This window comes from Scardinius erythrophthalmus (genome assembly GCF_964197995.2).
Source record: "Scardinius erythrophthalmus genome assembly, chromosome: 14".
NCBI lineage: Eukaryota > Metazoa > Chordata > Actinopteri > Cypriniformes > Leuciscidae > Scardinius > Scardinius erythrophthalmus.
In genome coordinates, this window is record NC_138234.1 from 20,748,174 (window position 1) to 20,764,814 (window position 16,641).

Here is a 16,641-nt window from a genome sequence, read left to right on the forward strand (position 1 = left end):
TGGCTTATTATAATATGAAAGAACGCACTTGACACAAAGCGCTTGTGCATCCTATCATCAACGCTTCAGCTTGAAGCAAAAACGTCAGCGTTCCCAAAACACATATGCTGTGTATGAAAGGAGCATAAATCATCTATACAGCCATCAACGTTGCATTTACGTCGCACAGAGGAGGTCTGACATACAAAGAGAACAAGTCGTTTATTTGTACGAGGCACGCGGGAGAGTTCCTGTGGAGAATGTTTGTGAACAAAGACTGACTTAATCTCCACTAAACTTTAGTTTAATTGTGTTTTTCATAGTAATCTGATGTTGCATGTATGTAAAGTGCACTGACTGACGGTAAAATATGCGTTTTGCGTTTATTTTGTTTTAGGAGCGCGTACGTTTACTTCCGTCCCTTGTTTATTTAGTCCTAATCTCAGGGCACAAGCCCTTCATAATGCTAAGTTCATTATGAATTTTAATTAAATCACTGCATAATCAATGATGTCTAAATCCAATCAGCTACCGACCAACTAAGCCAGATGTACGGCATCTTCTTCTGTCCCGACGACATCATTGAATACGTCAGTCATCGTTAGTGATGGACATAGTCAACGATGTAAACTGATTAGGCTGCTCGCTTCAGTGCTTCAAACCAAACTCGATTCTGTCCACCTTTGAGTGAATACAAAATCTTTCCACCAGTTTTTATTTTTCATTACTCCTAAAGAGGGAATGTTTAGGAGTAGGGAATCCATAGGGAATGTTTTTCATAAATATTTTTTTGTTATAGGCTACTGGTTAAAACTCTCTTCACATCCTGATAGCAATTAATAAAAGAAGTGGTCTAGATATTAAAACATGTGCATATATCTTCTGTGGAAGTCTCAGGTCCAAAAAATGTTCGTCCAATCATTGCATTCGGTCCGAATGCAATGATAGGATGTCCTACCTGCAAGTCAGCCTGTGTATTTCCATACCTCCTTGCGCAGACATCACACGTCATCAGCACATTCCTCTATGCAGAGTTAGACAGTCACACCACAAACAGCCGTCTTTTACAGTTCCTCCTAAACCAAAACAACAAACTTATGCTGCGTTCACACCATGTCATAACCGTAATTACGTGATAGAAACCCGTAACGTTCTACCCAGAGCTCTTCTCGTCCTCAGACTCGTTTCAATGGCAACAGCCGCAACACTATCAACAATCTGAAGCAGTCAGGTGATACAAATAGAGCTCTGTAAGTTGTTTATGGTCATTATTATTGTGAAGTTATGTGCTTTGAGACATGAGGTAGCCTACGTGAGAGCATTCAGACTTAACAATTTTAGAATCAACTTTAGACTTAGCTTTTGATAGAGCATGTATTTTGCTAAATTAAAATAATTTATGGAAAAAATGCGAGGCCACGTTTAACATTGTTTTGATAACATTGTTTTTGTGCAATGCAGTCATTTCAATAGGAATCCACACGATTGGGTTTTGCGTGAAGGCGAAAGATTTCCCCACGCAGATTTTGCAGCGGTTTCAAGCTGGTCACGTAGTTTCGCACGTAGGCTAGTAGTTTAGTGTCTTACAACGCGTTGCGTTCAATTTCGGGGCTCATCTGATTTTTTTATACATAGTATGGTTTATTAATATGATGTGTACTGAGTTTGGTCATTTCATATCAATGTCTTAGTACAGTGAGCCACGTTAAGCGTTTTCTTATAGCGGTTTTCTATGGGAGAAAAATGCTTAACGTGTAATTAAACGCGTTGCGTTCGATTTCTGGGCTAATCTGATATTTTATACATAGTATGGTACATAAATATGATGTGTACTGAGTTTGGTCATTTAATATGTCTTAGTACAGTAAGCCACGTTAAGCGTTTTTCACGTTAAGCGTTTAGAATGTCCCTCTTACGAGTAGTGCTTCCAACGATCTCACAGGAAAACGTAACTATTTTAACAGGTGACGATTTCGCATGAATTCGAATTATTTTAATCGTATAAAAACATGATTTTTAAAAGAAACTTATGATGAAGGAACACCCCTAACTAAACATGCCACTGGGGTTTATACAGATCATACGAAAACATATGAGTGAGATTGTATGAATGCGTAATTAGCCACCAATTAAGTGGCTACGTAAATAGTAAAATAGTTACGAATTGCAGTGAGATTGTGTTGGTGCTTCATACAACATCACTCTTGCCAATATTTAAACTCTAAATTTTGCTTATAACCTTTAGACATAACTTTAGGTTTAGATTTAGGCTACTTTTCAGACCCAACATTTAGACTTGAGACTTGAATCCGCACACTTTACTTTCATGATTTAAACACGTCTTTTGTTTAATTACAATTACTTATGGAATGATATTGTAGCTAATCAGTCAAGACAAACACTGCTTATTAGACTTAGCTTAACTAAGACTCAACTTTATACCCCTTTTTTCACAGTAATTTCATGCTAATTGTTCTAGTCTGGCTTACTCTTCCAGGGACCCAAAAGCCACTAGGTCTATTAATAAAGCTCATACTCTCAAGGGGGAAGGAAACGAAATGAGGGAAAGACAAAAAAGGGAATATGTGGATAGGGATGGAATGAAGTTAAAGATAGCCAATATTGTTTCCCAATTTGATTACAAGAGGACTATTAGTGACGGGGCAATCGGAGTGAGGCGCCTTTAGGGGGAATCTGAGGGTGGGCGGCGTATTAAGGGATCCAACCAAGCGTGCTAAGAGAATGGAAATGGGATTTTGCTGAATTGGAGCGAGCAAACGCACACCCATAGGGAGGAGACTCCCACCCCGCTTGCTCGAATCCGGAGCCTGTAATTTACTAATGAGCTGCCCGCGCGGGTACGAGTGATAGCCCGCAAAACTGCTATAGGGCACTGCAATTCTGTTAATCATGATGCAAAAATGTTCTTGTCTTTCCTGAGAAACGGACTCATGGTTTTCAGGATGAGTCAGACAAGTCGTGCCTTGTTGCCACTAGCTCTGACAAACAGTGGTGATGTGACGTGTATCGTGACTAAAGTCATCTATAGATAGTTCCCCTCCGCTGCACGGCTTTTGAAACATGGCTTAACCATAGTTATGCCTCTAAATGGTCATTTCCTGGAGGCCTTCTTGAGAGGCATTTCTAAAAAAAAGAAAAAAGAAAAAACAGTGGAGAGGCAACTTTTCCTCCTTTTTTCCACCCTTAAGGAGAGAGGACATAAAGGAGAGTGTTGAGAAAGTTGAAAGTCCAGAGAGAAAGAGGCTGTGAGTAATGATGGTGAAAGCATTAGGCTGAAGTAGTGAATCTTCCTCTTCATCCTCTGATGTCATATTGTCCTCACAGAAGCACCCCTACAAAAGAACAGATGATTATGTCACACAGAAAGATCCTGACTCATAATGACCAGTGGTTGAATGTACCTATTTTTAAACCTTTGAATAAAATAAAATAAAATAAAATAAAATAAAATAAAATAAAATAAATAAAATAAAGTAAAATACTTTGTATTGGTATATCTATCTATCTATCTATCTATCTATCTATCTATCTATCTATCTATCTATCTATCTATCTATCTATCTATCTATCTATCTATCTATCTATCTATCTATATATATATATATATATATATATATATATATATATATATTATACATTCAGTTAAAATTAATTTACACCTTTATATATGAAATATATATAAAAATATACAAAATATACATATATGTCTACAAATAAATAAATACATAAAAATTACTTTATTTGAATATATAACTATTAATAAACTTTTAAATAAATAAATAAACATAGAACCAAAACCATTTTATTGGTATTTACTTTATTCCACCTTAATATAAAATGTAAATTAATATAAATAAACAAATAAAAAAAACATTTGTATTGATATATAAACCTTTATATATAGCCTAAAATATATTTAAAAAGAAATATAAATAATTAAATAAACAATTGATTAATTAATCAGACTAATCTCTAAAATACTTTTTCGAAAAAGACCAAAACAGCAGCATTTAAAATAATACAACAACAATACTCTAACTGTCACAATGTCAGTTTGTTTTGATTCCGGTCTTGTCTGTTTTTGGTTAATCTGTTAATAAGTTCATTTCTGTCTTTCTCCGCCCCCTGCCTGTTTGTTTCCACAGTTACTGGTTTGATATGAGTTTGAGTTTCGGTGTGTCTCTTTAATGAGTCTCATTAGTTCCTCTGTTTGCTGTATATTTAAGTCTTGTGTTTCTTTCAGTTCTTGGTCTGGGGCCTGTACCATGAAGCCGGTTTAGGTGGCTAGCCAGCTATGTTTCAGTTTAGTTTGCGCAAACCCTGGGTTTTAGGCACCATGAAAGTAGTTTGGCTTTAATCGGTGTTCGTCGCCATGGTATCTTACGCTGCACGGCTAACCTGGTCCGGGGCAGGTTATGTTCCAGGTATACGAGATCTCAAACCGAAATTTAAGCAATCAGCTTTTTACGGACAGTTTAAAGGAATAAATATGAAGGTAATATAAATACACTATAGAATCAATAGATGAAGCTATAAAATGACTACATGTGAGCTTAAATGTTCAATTCTCTCTATACCTTTATCAACTGTATAAATTAACTTCACAACTTTTACTTGCACTGATATAGCAAGACTTTTTCTTTTAGTCGCCTCTTTCATAGACAGCTATTTTCTTCTTGCTGTGTAAATTTGTTGAAATTCTTAATATTTTTCACTCTCGTAATATTCTGCAGAAGAGAGAAGCTTCTCTCGCGAGAAATGAATCGCGGTTTCACTATTTCTCAGCATGTGATTGGCTGTTCGCTACTGATGTCTCAACTCAGGATCAAAGCCTGAGTGGACAGAGAAAGTTGATAATCAGCATCATGGTACCAACAAAGCCTGGTTGGACTGGTTTGGTTTTGTCAACTCGAAACTAATCCTGTAACCCTGAGTTTGTTCAACTACCATCATGGTGCAGGCCCCAGTTCTACCTTGCATTTAGATGGTTGTTCTGTTAATGTTCCTGTTCCCGAGATTCTGTTTTGTGAAGTTGAGTTTGTTTTTGAGTAAGATCCAGATTCATCTCTAATGCACCTTGTAACACACACACACACACACACACACACACACACACACACACACACACACACACACACTATAGGGACAAATATAAAAAGAAATGTGTTGAGGCTAAATACACACTAAAAGACTGAGACTTTTTTATTGTGTGTGTCATTTTGAAACTTTTTTTCAAAGCAGCTGCACTTAATTGTGGAAATATTGTTAATATTATAATATATAATCTAAATTAGTATTAATATTTACTGTCAAATATGAATATAACTGTGATTACATCAACCTAAAATAAAACTATAAAATAGTGAAAAGGCAAACAATCAAGGGATGTAAGTCTGGTCATTAATGTTTGTGGAAGAGATTTTATCATATATTAGTGCCTTATTACCGCATACCACATTTAAAAAGGGTCTCCGTAAACAAAAAGAACTGAAAACATTAAACAGGATACATCACACTGTTAATCAAAGAAAGAGGTGAAAACAGAAAGAAGCAAACGGCATCAGGTACATGGGAATTCTTTGGAAGACTGCAATGGAAAACCCAGGAGCAAGAATGTTTGTATCCAAGACGGAATTCCCCCGTTTATGCCGCTGCTGCTCCTCTGATAAGTGCGAGTGAAGTGAGAAGAAAAGGGAAGTTGTGATAATTCCACTAAAACAAACCAGGGGCCGGTTTCACAGAGATAGACTTTGACTATGGCTTAGATATAGTAGATAGTCAGACTTCAGATAGACATCTAAATCAGACCGTTGCACAAAGCACTTAAGACTCTGACTATCTTAAGTAGGACTACACTGCAATGCATTCTGGGTCAAATAAGACACTTTTCAAAACAAATAACATGGCGGGTCGAGTAAGCGCATTCAACCGCTGCAGTGCAGTTTACCCCAGCGGAAAATATGTGTTTGTTGGAGGAGTAACGTTAGGCTATAAATGACGGAGTATGTTTTTATGTTTCCACTGTTTGATCGCGCCCGTGCCATCTCTCTCTCTGACATAGCCTACACACACACATTCCAGCATTGCAATCTTGACATCGCAGCCTGTTATTATGCAGCGTTCAAACCAAACGCGAATAGAGCGTCAAATTCGCGTCTATCGCGTCTAGTTCGACGCTTGAACATTTTGAATCCATTCGCGCGTCCAAGGCGAATAGGACGCGCGTATAAAGCGAGCGTTTGAAGCGAAATAGACGGTGAACAGTCACGGTGTATTGCATTTCACGCATCGCCCGTGACGCTTGCCTATGAAAGAAAGCGCGTCGATCGTTGCTCGCGCCTCGCGTTGACTATGTAACGGCCCTAACAGTTACAAGGACATTTTACTTGGGAATGTAACGTTAGTAACAAGAAGAAATGTTTAAATTATGAGCCATTTTCACTTTTCTTTTGGCAGTTTGTAATGTAACTGATTGTTACTGCTGGTTGCCAAGGTAACAAAGAGTCTTAGACTTCAGTTAGCCTGGGGGTAAGGTGTCTAATTTTTTTGGTCTAAATTAAGTCAGTCTTTATTTTTGTGAAACAGTCTAACTTGCATTAGACTGTCTATGAGCAAATTTTAGACTTGTCTAACACTATAGACCGGTCTAAAATAGCTTTGTGAAACCGGCCCCAGGAATACAGAAGCTGCAGTGAATTATGCTTTGTGTGCATGTGTTCATCTGGAGTTTGCGTGTGAATGTGCCGGTATAATCAAGCATATCATCGGAGGAAATCTTTCAGACAAACAAACAATAAAGAGAGAGAGGGGCGTGGTCAGTGAAGCAGACATGTAAACATGCGATAATTAAAGCATCTCATTGGTCATTAAAATTCAAATCTGTCTTAAGACAACGGAAAGCACTAATGACCAGATGTTGGGGATGGAAAAACAAAAGATGCCGTTATAATGGTATAGAGAATAAGAAGACAATAGTAATGACTACCTTCGGCAATGCAGTGATGAAAATTGACTGATAATAAAATAAATAGATCATTACTTACATATATATATGAAGAGTTCAGATGCAAAAGCCTCTAAGTGCCATCTGAAATTTTCTTCTAGAATGATCATTTTTATCAAGCTTGTATATTTAAGTTCAGTTATTTCCCTTAAATGACAATTCATAGGTAATTTTCATTGCCATTTAAGTGAAATTACTGAACTTAAATATACAAGCTTGATAAAAAATTATCATTCTAGATATATACTTATAGGCACACTAATGATTTGAGGAAAAAATCAAGGTCTATCTAAAACCTAAAATGTCTTTTAATTTGCAATTTAAAAAATAATTCAATAATAAAATAAAATAAAATCATACATCATACATTTATTTCATGGATAACGACAATGCTTTTGAAGCCACAACCAATAAACTGCCATGTATTGTAAACTGATGGATTTTATGTGAAGGGTTTGTGTGGGTACATTTATTTTATTTTATTTTATTTTATTTTATTTTATTTTATTTTATTTTATTTTATTTTATTTTATTTTATTTTATTTTATTTTATTTTATTTTGGGGTCAAAAGGCCTCAATAGAGAAGACTGCAATATTTTAGTATTATGAGGGCAGACAGATTTTTTTTGTGTGCATCAGATAACAGAGATCAAGGCATAGTTCAGTGCAATACTGCTTCCTGTAGCAGGCATGATTGAATCACTTCTCTATGCCATTTTACACTGACTTTTAACCAACTGCAAGTTTTCCTTTATGTTCAAATGTAACAGCTTTAAAGTTTAACCCATTTAGAGTAAAAGTAAGTTTCACTTGAAGTTGACTAGTTGTCCATAAAAGATACCATGAATTCAGTTTAGTTCACTCTTCTGCATGGTACACTTTAAAAAATGCAGAGGTTGTTTCAACCCTTGTTTGGGACAAATATATATAGATTTTTTTACATTTTTAAACCCAACGATTGGGTTTGCCCATATTTGACCCAAATATGGGTTGAAACAACCCAGCATTTTTTGATTGTGTATCTTTAGTTGCTGTTGATTCAACAAAACAATGGCATAATCCATTGTTGTGGCTAGATCTATGTACGTCCATTGCTATAAAGTCAGAGACATTACAAAGCAATGCACGCACACACTCACACTATCAAACAAGCAGTTATACATTACATAGAAAATCTGTTTCGTGGTTTCTTAGTTAGCACTGCAGCATCTTTAAAGATGACATCAACCATAAACCAATTAAAATGGGTTTTATGAAATATTAAACCTTTGCGTCTGCGTGCTATCGGTCATCAGGTTGTGGTGGACACTGTCTGGTCGAGATGCGTCTGAAAGTGTTCATAACAAACACAGAGGAGTTTAATCTGTGGAGACGTGCAGGTTTTTGAGCATGTCTAAGTCATAGGTTCAGAGCTAAATGAGAGTGAGTAAATGAAGATCCCTTTTTGAGTGAACTGCCCCTTTAACTGTATAATGAGCTGTCCCACTCTAAAAAATGCTGAGTTGTTTCCACCCATGTTTTGGGTCAGATATGGACAAACCCAACCATTAATTAAAAAATTCAAACCAACAGTTGGGTTTGTCCATATTTGACCCAAACATGGGTTGAAACAACCCAGCATTTTTAAGAGTGCACATGAAAAACATAATTCATATAGAAGGTCCTCTATGTAATTTGTAATCGTTTGTGTGCGTCATTTCCATTGCCTCTTATCCACTGTCGGCTGCAGACATCAGCACATCAGTGATGCGTGTGTTTATGTTTGGGAAAGGCAGAGATCCCAGACCACAATGTGCGCTCTTATTACAGTAACACTGCAGCCGTTTCCAGACACAGCTCCACAGATGGGTCAAAGGTCACTCCTGTGTTTTTTTATACATACAAGTGGGCCAATCTGTCAATAGAATATACAGACATAAGGCATTATACATAAACACCACTATATGGAGAGAGAGAGTGTGTGTAGTTGAGGTTTATATATTGATTTCAATTGGCTTTCCTGTATACAGACCTCAAAGAAGAGGATGTTGTTTACAACGAGCTTGACTGATAGCACATCAATGCTATTGATGTGTAAAGATGCATTTCCTTCTCCTTTTATGACTTTCTTCCTTTTTTTATTGGTTGTCTATGATAAGTCATGTATCGTTATTATTAAACGACTACTACCACGGAAAAACGAACAAAAAACGGGAGAAAAATATCTCAAGCAACCACCTAGCAACGCCCTGGCAACCACTGAGAACACCTTAGCAACCACATAGCAATACCATAGCAACCACTTAGAAGCCTAAGCAACAATGTGCAACCCCTTAGAAAATCTTAGCATCCACATAGCAATACCATAGTAACCACTCAGAACACCTTATCAACCACCTAGCCATAGCAACCACTCAGAACACCTTATCAACCACCTAGCCATAGCAACCACTCAGAATACTTAAGCAACCACCTATCTACGCCATACCTACCAGCTAGCAATCTATAGCAATCACTTAGAAACTTAAGAAACAACATTGCAACCACTTAGAACATATTAGCATCCACATAGCAATACCATAGTAACCACTCAGAACACCTTATCAACCACCTAGCAACACCACAGCAACCACATTGCAACCCCAATAGAACACCTTAGCAATGTCATAGCAACTACTCAGAAACCTAAGCAATAACATTGCAAACCTTTATAATATCTTGGCAACCACCTAGCTACACCATAGCAACCCCTTACGGGACAAAAATATATGAGAATATAATGCAAAATATAATGCAATATATATCATAATACATTTCCATATATGGAACACTAGTGCTTATATTTTTCAATATACTGTAATATATGCATTGACTATGTATGGCTATATATTAATGAATATAAAATTATATAAATGAAGACAAAAATAACAAAAAATATATTTGTATAATGGGGGGGGGGTTATTATACATTTATAGAGAAATATATAATGTAATATATTTCTTATATATTTTATATTACATTATATATTTCTCTATAAATGTGTGTTTATGTTGCATGAGTAAATATATATGCAATATAGTTACATGTGCAGTACCATATCTGATCACATATACATCTATATATTAAAAAGTAAATTACTGAATATAAAATTACATACATTATGATATACTAGTAAATATTTTGTTTCATATTTTTCAATATATGATACAATATATTATTCTGTATATTTTCATATACTGTTAAACCATTTAATATATTAATAATTCATATATAGGAAATATATTTTCGTTATGTAAGGGATCACTCAGAGCACTTTAGGAACCACTGAGCTACGCCAGCAACCACCTAGCAATCGTTTAGAAAGGAAACAACATTGCAGCCTCTAAGAACACCTTGGCAATCATGTAGCAATGCCATAGCAACCCATTAGAACATCTTAGCAACCACTCAGAACACCCTAGCAACCCCTTAGTAACCACTCAGAACACCTTAGCAACCACCCGGACCAATCTAGCATTGTAACAAAGTGTACTGCATGGGCAAACACATTCTCATTTTTCACATCCTCAGGAGAAAAATGATGTTTGAAGCTCAAAGTAACAGGAAACTTTGCTTTGCTTGAGACAGCATACGATGTCAGTGAAACATGCTGCAATGTTTATTTACTATGCACTTTTCTTCAATTTCCTTTGAACAGATTGTCTCGAAATTCAGGAAACTCTGTCATTTAGGACTTCTCATTCTCTTACCACCCCACACAAACAAACGAACGAACAAACAAAAACACACAATGTGCAGAGAGTGTACGTAAACAAGAACAAAACACCGTGAAACTGACAAAAATCTTTTAAACACAATGGCCGACAATTATTTGGCAGCTGTTGGTGAACAATTGCGTTTAAATGATGCATTACATAAGTGGAAGTGACATTCCTGAGATGGTTTGATGATAACGTCTGACAGTAGCAGACACTCTTATCTCTTGCGCTACTACCAGCTTAGATGTCCCTAAATAACACTTTGATGCTATCTGCATCCATATGGATACAGTTTATGGAGGCTGATCAAAAACTTGGTTGAACTCGAGCGGTTTGACCACAGGTGACCATTTTGCATGCTGCAGATAATGGTCTGTTACTGTGTAACTAACAGTCTCATCATCTGTGGCTTTTTTCCGGCATGATTCTGTAATGACTCACTGTAATGAGTCACTGTGAAGAAGGGTTGAGATGTGTGCTGTGGATTAATGATTTAGGATCATGATGGGGGAATCATATAGAAACTAGCCAGTCAGACAATAGTACATACATATCGAAACTAGCCAGTCAAACAACAGCTACAGTACATACATTCTGAAACTCCCATTTTGGAGTCTCATGGTTGTAAGCTAGAATAGGGATACTAGCAGTTCAAAGAGTGGGTAATAGATATTTTGACCAAGTTAGCGTTAGCATCTAGCAACTGTTAGCTGATCCCACCAGCTGAAATCTTTAAACATTGATGGATGATAATACATCTCTTGTTGCCATCATTGGTTTGGTTAAAAACAAACCAAATATGTGTTAAACTGTTAGCATCTACGTTTCTATAGTTTACAGCTGCCAGACAGTGACATTTTTCAAGCTTTGCAAGATGTACTCCTGCATTTAAATGCGATTGTCACTCCACAACTTTGCATTGTGTATGTAGCCTACATAATTGATTTATTCAGTTCGGCTATTTTCACGTTGGTTTTTATCACATAAAAAGCGCAAAGTATACAGTACTTTAGTTTTTGCACGTATAGGGTACACATATAGTAGCCTACACATGGCGTAAATTTCGTTATCAAACTAGTACGCACACATCCTGATTTTGGCGAGTTAGACAAGCTCCTGGGTCAACATATTTTGTTGATCCTTGAAGAACATTCCTGTCCGAAAAATTAATCTTACCAACCCAACCCATAAGTTATCCCTAAAATCAGAGGGAAATGATAGGTAAATAACGCTGATGTAGAAGCACCTGTCCCTGGTTGTAAGCCTAAACTTGACATAAACTGTTAACTTGTCCCTCAAATCTGATTGGTTGATTAGAATGTTGTTCCAGGATCAACAAGGATGTTGATCCAGAAACACGTTGTACTTGGTGAAATCAGATTATGCAGTGAAGAGAAGACCACAAAACATCAAAATGCCAAAGAAGTCAACAACAAGATACCCGCCTTGACAAACGAGGGCTTAAGAGATACAATCAACTCTAGTTTAAAAGAGTATTAAACATGAAACATTTTATTGGTCATGACCTCTGGAGAGAAATAGATATTAATCGGAATTCAGGAAGTTCAGAATAGGTCACAACCAGAAATATCTTTATTTAAAACCGAAACATTAACAACAACAATAGTAGCATGGACGTCATTAGTCAAGAGTCTTGAGGGTCACCAACTACAGATCCAGTAAACTCTTTGTTTATTTTGGTTTTAATGACTGTCAAGAGCATATTTGTTTAATTTTTAATGTACTTCATTGAGCACTTTGTGGATTTTCCATGGTTGGCGTTCCAATCGGTACCAAAAAGATGATGTATTTTCAACAGAGAAAACCTCAACGTCTGGGACTCTGATTCACGTCCGCGCAAGGTCTGCAAAACAAACATTAAGCTAGGTACGGATACGGATTTGAGCATAACTCAAACCGGATTCTTCTGCTTTTCCCCGTGTTTGGTCAGCTGGGATTGTGGAATTGCGCTTCAGCCAACTGAAATTGCAGAAGCCTGTCGATTGAGGCAAACGGGGAAATGGTGCACCACAAAAATGGAACACGATTCCAATAAATGCTAAGATTGTGACGAAAGCCACTCGCTACCACACGGCCTCTTCCGAAGATAGAAAACAGACACTTTGAACTACCTTTACACAATACGTTACACAAGAGATAAGAGACCCAAGGCGTAATGAGGAGGACAGGGAAAAAAGAAAGATGGCAGGAAAATAGAGAGTGGGACAGAGGAGGGACGAGAGAGGCCCTGCAACTCTTTGTTAGCCACACAGGACGATCTCCAATTACCGCACAAAAGGAGCTCATTCAGGAGGCACGGACTGAACACTAGGGCTTTGCATGGGAAATGAAGACTACGCGGAATGCTAAGAGGAGCTCTCCGTGCAACACTCACACACACACACACATTCCCTCAGTTGCTTTGCCATTGTGGTGCCACTAAGTCCCGTTTTTTGCAGTAGCGTATATTGATTTGTTTACCTTTGCTGCCAAAATCAGTGCACACTATTTCCTCAGGAGTTTCACCATACATCCGAATATTTTAAGTAGCATTTGGAGACCATCATTGGACTTTCCCAACAGTTGCTGAGGCAGCTTCCTGCACACCTGAACACCTAAGTATTCACTAGGCATTGCATTGACAGTCTCTTTGTTGTTTGAGTTTATATATCCGGCAAACTCTCAAATCTAACTTTTACTTTGGGGTTTTCAGTGGAAGGATGTGTCGATGTCAATGGCATTTGTAGGGCACGCTGAACGGGACAAAGGTCAGCTGCTGAGGAAGTGACTCACTCTGGCTAGCGCATCCCTTGACTGGAAGAGGATTGCATTCCACAGGCCTTTCCTGGTCACTCTAGACTTTTTCCAGGCCAACTCACAAAACAAATCTGTAGTGTAATTGCACCGTGTTCATGACCTTACATTGTTTACACATGGTGTATATCCTTAATAATGCATGCTCATTACTCTTCAGGCATCTAATTCCTGACGCATCCAACAGTTTTGATAATGTCTCAAATTCCCCAGGGTACGATTAAAGCAGGGCTTGTCCATTCACACGTTGGATGTTGTCGTAATCGAATTCTAATGACTCACCAGTCGTATGTTCCCAAAATAATACTTATGAGATTATATATCAGGCTGAAACCCAGTTAAAGAATAATGGTGGAAGCTAATCAGTTTTGGCCATAATTTATTATAATGTGACTGTCGATGGAACTGTTTCGTTTTCATGTTTTTTGTGTACTGATACTGATGAAAAATAGTGCCTCATTTAGCCATGTTTTTAAGGCGTGTGGCTTGCGTGACAAAGCTTTCCAAGTTTGAGTCATGACAGTTAAACAATCATGGAAGAATCTCAGTGTTGGTCATAATTTGTTTGGTCACACTTTAGGGTCCAATTCTCACTATTAACTAACTATTAATTACGACTTTTGCCTCAATAAACTCCTAATTACTGCTTATTAATAGTTTGTAAGGTAGGTAGGTATAGGATTAAGTTATGTAGAATATGGTCATGCAAAATAAGGCATTAATATGTGATCTATAAGTAATAATAAACAGCCAGTATCTAAGTAATATTAATGCTAATGAGCAACTAGTTAATTGTGTGAATTGGACCCTAAACTAAAGTGTTACCATTTGTTTAATTGTGAATGTCAATGGAACTATTTAGTGTGTACATCTTTTTTTTCCCCATGTACTGATATTGATGAAATATAGCGATGAAGCTTGCCTTATTTAGCCGTGTGGCTTGCGCGACAAAGCTTTCCTGAGTTGGAGGCATGTCAGTTAAGAATCGAATCAGTTTTTGGTCATAATTTGTTATAATTTTGAATGTCGATGAAACGATTTAGTATGTTCATCTTTTTTTGTTGTTGTTGTTGATGACAACAACATAGCGATGAAGCTTGTCTTAGCAATGAAGCTTAGCCGTGTTTATGAAGTGACTGGCATGCGCAACAAAGCAAAATGTCAGAGAATTCACTGTAGCAGCACAAGAATGATAAAATACATGGCTAAAGCATTCATTATATACCTAATTCACATTCTCCGCTCTTAATCTTGTTGCATTAGCGCTAAAAGGCTAGCTGAAATTTCCCCAATGGCCAATTTTTCTGAACACACATTGCTTGAATGCAAATCATTATTATTAAGTCCAAACTCGTAAGTTGGAACATTTCATGACGATTTGAAGGTTCCAAGAGTTGTCAGTTGGTCACATGACTTCATGACACGCACACTACTCTGGATCAGAGGAAAGCACATGTTTTCTCTTCCTCTATATTCTGGTCCCACTGGTTATTAGTAGCTATTCAGAGCGCCATGCTGTCAGCTATGTATAACCTAGAGGGAGGATTACGGAGAAAAAGGTGGGGAGTGAAAACACAACAGACCCCAAAAAAGACATTCTTCAGTATTCCCCTGACACGTCTGCCTCACAGCGACGACGTACGCAAAGAGCCAGAGACTTCCCACTGAGAATCGTGGGAGAAGGCAGTGGCCACTGGGGGAATATTCATGCCCGGAGCACAGGAATAGGAAACAGGGGGTGTTCTTCCTGTTATTGGTTTATTTAAACAGATCTAGGCATTATCAGCTATTTATTGTTTGTAGGTATTTGTATGGATGCAGAGAGGACTGAGTAAAAGGGGGTTTTGTATTGGTTTAATATAATAAACTGGACGTTCCTGTCATAACGATAGCGACAGAAGATAAACTACGTCATGTATGATAATAATTTATCGCTAAGAAAACAAACTTGGTAAGTCCTGAGATACTTCATGACCTGAATTACTTCTAGCAGAAGCTAAAAGAAGAAAATATCTTAATTGTTTCTCTCAGACACCATTGATTGAAGGCAGATAAAATTGAGATCTAGAGTTTAAAAAGAGATCTCAACAATGTCTGAAACTGTGCTCAGTCAGACTCCAAGTCTACACTCAAAAGCCTCATAAACATTCAATATATTTTCTTTCTCCTAGACCAAATGATCTATTCACATTCATTTTAAACTCTGTACTCCTGCTTTAGGTCAACAGTTGTCTCAAAAATGTCTATTTTTAACAGAATATATACATATATACATAATTTGTATAATTTCTAATAACATTTCTGATTTTGCCGGTTAAATGTGACCCGGACATGTTTTCGTGACATTCACCCAAAGTTCCCACCAAGACAAATTTCGAAGTCACAGCAGTGATTTGATTTATTGGTCCAAAGAATCCCCAAATTCCCACCCCTTCACGCCTATCTCAACCTCTCCTCTATAGTGGCACCAGGTCCTCTGAGCTTATGTTAAGGTGGTACAACCAGACCCTGGCACTGACAAACAGTTAATTTTGCTGTAGGGACCCTCTCTCTTGCCACAGTCCAACCAGATTGGTCCTTTCTGCTGGGACAATTTGCTACTGGCTGACTGGGTCCAAACAAAACCAGGGAAAAGGGAGATGGGTACAAAGGGGGGATCCCAGTGGAAGCTGGCATCGTTCCTCATCCAGAGAAGAGCTCAATGCCCCTTATACACACACAGGGCATCAACAGAAACATTACATAATGTTGCACTCAGAAATCGGTGGAAAAATTAGAGCTGTTTCTCACTCGGGATTGGGATTTTTGTAAAAATGTTTCTACAATCAATTTTATATGGGCTCATACTGCACAAATTCAAGAAATTAAGCCGAGTTTTAAAGAAATATGCAACGGAAAAAAATACATGTTCGGTTCCTCCAGTATGCCTTAGAAGTACATGACAAGTATGCAAGATCCAGGCGCCTCATTCCTTCCTTCCTTCCTTTTTTCCCCCTTCTCCTCTCTCTCTCCCACCCCCAATTTTCCCACCATTTGCGCAAAGTAAATTCTCATTAAGAACCAAATTGTTTTCAGATGCTGGCCT